At 43.5% G+C, this 4570-nt stretch overlaps 1 protein-coding gene across 1 annotated transcript in view; it reads left to right on the forward strand.

Moving 5' to 3' along the window:
• The first annotated feature begins 1900 nt into the window (after positions 1 to 1900).
• ubtfl (upstream binding transcription factor, like) overlaps positions 1901 to 4570 on the forward strand; it is an 11411-nt gene continuing 8741 nt past the window's right edge. Inside the window, exons 1-2 of the mRNA XM_087175552.1 lie at positions 1901 to 2212; positions 2381 to 2562. The gene's annotated coding sequence lies outside the window, so the exon portion shown is untranslated. The remainder of the gene's footprint in view (positions 2213 to 2380; positions 2563 to 4570) is intronic.

Genomic DNA, 4570 nt, shown 5'->3' on the forward strand with positions numbered 1-4570 from the left:
TGATATTATTAACAACAATACTAATAAGTATTATTAAACAGTGAAATGACCTGAGCTGTGATGAAACAAGAAGTCTGACTGAGAATAAAGACGATGAACTGTCAGTTCGTCCTTTAAAGGAACAGTCTGACGTGTATCCTGTTGTCTCTTCTCCAGTTAGCTTAGTTCAGGGGGAGACTGTTAGCTTAGCTTGTAGCTCTGTTCGTCTTCTATTGTGATACAAGGATTTGACAAATGGCTGACTGTCCCTGTGTGAAGTGTGAATTAAGGATCTGGAAACACTTTGTATTCACCAAAGAAAATTGACTGTCTAATGAGGATAATTATGTTAGTGAGATCTTCTCCTTTTTATATATTAATTTAGTAATTATCAGATGATGATTTATCCTAAAGAGGTAATTATATCCTAATTATAATAGTCAGAAAGAGTGAAAAAAAGAATCTTATAATGTTGAGATAAATTCTGTATGATGAGCTAATAATAACCAGTCAGAGTGAGCAGTTTGAATACAGCTGTTTTCTCTGTGGTGGATGCAGTGTGTTTGTGTTGAGGTGGGTCTGTATTGGATCCAGAGGTTCTGGTTGTGAGCTGGTCAGGATGGATCCTGAACCTGAAGTTTATTTATTTGATGAAACTTTGTGTCAGGGGGAGGCAACAGAATAAAACTGAAGACTCATTAAAACTGTCTCTACACTGAAGCTCCTTGTTTGTGTTTTTGTTTTATTGTGAAATATGAGCTTTGTGCTTTGCTGCCGGGACTGAGCCGGGACTGAGCCGGGACTGAGCCGGACCAGCACTGGCTACAACCACGAGGAAACCACCATCACCAATAAACATGAGGATCAACAAGTTTGTTTTGTTTTCTGTTGATGATCACATGATGATCACATGACGTGGTCAGTTGAAATATTTAACAGACATATAATTTTTTTTAAAACTATTACAGACAGAAAAAGTCCATAAACCAGTGACAGATGATCATCACATGAGGGAGTATCAGAGACCAGAGACCCCCCCCACCCTTCTGGGTCCTTTAATCTGTCACGGTCTGTAGTTACAGACACTCACCTGTGAAATTCCGTCCGTTTCAAAATACAAAACATGACTTTTCAAATTAAGACAACAGGAAACTAAACTCATTAATTTACCTTTAACAATGACGTCACTCCGATGTGTCGTTTTAAAGAGATGATCAATGGATAAATTATCGTTTGAAACATGAAAGTATTTTATTTGAATCTGTCCATGAGTGTTTTCATTGGTGAGTCTGAACCTGGTGAAGCTGTTCATCTCTCAAGTCGATTAAAGCTCAGTCACACTTCACTCATTCACATTCATCTGGAAATAAGAGGAAACTCAAGAAGCCCTTAACATCTTCATTAAGGCTCTTTCAAATTAAGGGCTTTAGATTTTCAAAGTAAAAAACAGATGAAGCGCTCTGACTTTTTCAGTGATTCATTTCATCCATAAAAACAGACTCACCCTGTGTTCAACATCCAGAGCAGCAGGTGGCGGTACACACACACACATACACACGCACGCACGCACGCACGCACACTGAGGGCCCTGGGGTCCCGACATGGTTTGTGTTTTATTTATTTTGGGACGAAGTTCATAAAGACAGAAAAATAAAGTCTCTGTAGATTTTTAAAGAAAATGTGTTATTATAGAACTGCACTTTACTAAGCACACACACACACACACACACACACACACACACACACACACACACACACACACACACACACACACCTGTGGAGAGTTTCCCCGGAAGACAGGTGTATCGATCAGTTTGATGTATCGATTGATCAGTGATTGGCTCTAACTTCGCACCCTCTGTGGGAGGGAACGGGTGACTGTGAGATCAGACCCGGCAGACGGTGTGTACTCAGCGGGCAGGATGCCATGTGGATGCGGGCTGCTGTCCTGCAGGATGCAGGTTACGCTGCCGTCTCCGAGCCGCTGATAAGCCGCCGACAGGCCGGGGAGGGAGAGCGGAGCAGCCGGTAGACCTGATGACTTTCTTCATACTTTGCTTCTCCCTCACGGAGCCTGGAGCAGCCGGGCAGCCGCTCTCCTCCCCGCACCTCCGGCCACAGTTCTATCGGCGGCTGGCCGTCGGGTCCCTGGGCCCCAGTCCTCTGTCTCCCCGCCGGTTCACATCTGGACCCGGACCAGGTTAGAGTCAGGAGGGCGGATTTCCAGAAAAAGGTGCTTTCGCGGTTTAAGTTTTGAGCATATTGACTGAAAGACTAATTAAGACAAATTCAATAAATTGTTATTTTTATATGTCAATTAGTTTTAAGCGGCTTTGGCTGGTGTCTTAGCCGCTGTCTCTGGTTTCATCCTCCGCCTTTGTCCTCATGTTTTCCCCCGGAGTTCCTCCCCCTGCGGCGCTGGGCGGAGTTTCATACCGGACTAGACGCTCCTTTTGTCGGATTCGTTTCGACCTGACTCCCCGGGGTTTACGGCTGAAAAAAACACACTTTCAAAGTCCCGAAATAACCCAAGCGACCACAGTGGTGTGCAGTAATAGCCCGGGTTTCTGTCTGAACCACAAGGTAAGTAGTGAGTTGTGATTTTTAAGCAGATTTCTGGGGTTTTCTGATCGTTTGTCCCCGAGTCTCCAAAACATTCATGGCGGCTTCGCAGTGAAGGCTTCTGGGGCAGCAGCAAGTCATCCAGCCCGCTCTGCACCGAAATCATCAAATATAAGAGTTCTGGCAGTTTACTGACCGGCACCAGACCAACATGTCGCCGTTATAACATCATTATTTTTTACAACCAAAGACCAAGATGTCGACGAATTTTATCATTTAAGCAGTTTTGCTAAATAATGCGATTATCAGCTACACGTGTCAAATTTAGCTTCAGCTCGGTGTTTTAAAAACATGTGAATTTATTTCGTGTTTGTATCTTCTAAGTTTTTCTCATAATTTCCACATTTAACCTAAAAAGGTTACCGCTAGCTTGTCTCGAGTAGCTCTTTTCGTGCCAGCGGAAGCTACGTGGTGACTCCTGCCGGAGGACGGACGCCATTACCGGGGCAGCTGGAGCCTGGCGGCCCGCTGCTTTCCGCTAATAGCGACCCCGATAATATTCCCGCGGTAAGACCACAGATTCAAACTCGATGTAGCGATGCTAACGTTAGCACACGGCGGCAGATATGTGATCATTAATCAATGTTCACACGCACCGGAGACTCTTTGATTGGTGATGTTTAGCTGTTCACAGACCAAACTTAATTTGTACAAACTTAGAGTTAGTCCGGTCTGCTCTCTACCGCCCTCCGTGTCCCACTGACAACACATCAGACACGGCTGCTATCTACAGTAAGAGCCGCACGGGGAGTTGAATCAGCCGAACTGAAGAGTTTCTCATATAGACTGGAGGAAAAGTCTCAGATCAGCTCTGGGTTTATTTGTGAAACATTTTCTCTGATTTGACAGATTTGTGAACAGAGTCCGGTGAAGCAGCCTTGAGCTCAGCCCGCATCGTGTCCGTTAACCGTTAACTTGAGGGTTTAAGCTGAACATGTTTCACTTGTTCCACTAGAAGGACCGAAACAAACTCCTGATCTTTGCCCTCAGTTTGACCTTGTCAGCGGGCAGCAGTGATACAGCACAGCCGGGGGCAGGTCACCTCGGCCGGCCAGTCAGGGTCAGGACAGACGGGGACCAGGTTGATCAGAAACTGACTGTTTGAATTTAACTAAATGTAAAATCTGTATCATCCAGACAGCTCAGATTAAACTCAAGGCCTCCATTAACCCTTTGTTATTTATAATGTATTTATTTCCCCTGACAACACACATGCACCCAGAGAGCCTTCACTTGTCCTTTTACTTTGAAAAACTAACGCTGTAATTTAAAAAGGCCTCAAAGGAAGAGGAAGTGATTCTGGAGGAAAAGAAATACACCCCTCCCTTCAGTGCCCTTTCAGAAGCCCCGCCCCCAAAATACATGGACGCACATTACCAAGGCAACGAATGCAGTGAAGAAAAACAAACCTTATAATATAAAATGTCAACAACCAACATATGAGCAAACAATAAAACAACATGAACACAAACACAACACAGTAAAAACTACAGAGAGTTAGTGGTTTAGATTGTTTTTACTAAACTACAGTGACAGGGGAGGACTTCAAGTTTGTAGTTAAGCTAACAAGGAAGCTAACGTTAACTAGCATAGCATTTTCAATTATCTATCCAACCAAATAAATCCACTTGTGTTTTTAGAGATAAGCGTATTTCTTAATCCAAATTCCAGGTGTATAATGTTATTAACGTTACTAATGTTACCATTTTGCAGATGATCAACATCAGTCGACATTAGCTCTACAGCTAAAGTGTCAGTGTTAGCATTAGCCCCTGATGGTTCCATTTTCTTTGTGCTAAAATGATATTAGCTAGGCTAACACTGCCATAGCCACGACATAATTAAAGAATTATCTTTTAGAACATGAGACTGACTCATGAGACAACAGTGCGACATTCAGCTGAAATGGACCCATGTGATCTATGACGTCGTTAAACAGGAAACTTGTTACAGTCACATGACCATGAGT

Source organism: Seriola lalandi, unplaced genomic scaffold, assembly GCF_002814215.2.
Source record: "Seriola lalandi dorsalis isolate HSWRI2012SDOR001 ecotype SW California unplaced genomic scaffold, Sedor1 jcf7180002054475, whole genome shotgun sequence".
Taxonomy (NCBI): domain Eukaryota; kingdom Metazoa; phylum Chordata; class Actinopteri; order Carangiformes; family Carangidae; genus Seriola; species Seriola lalandi.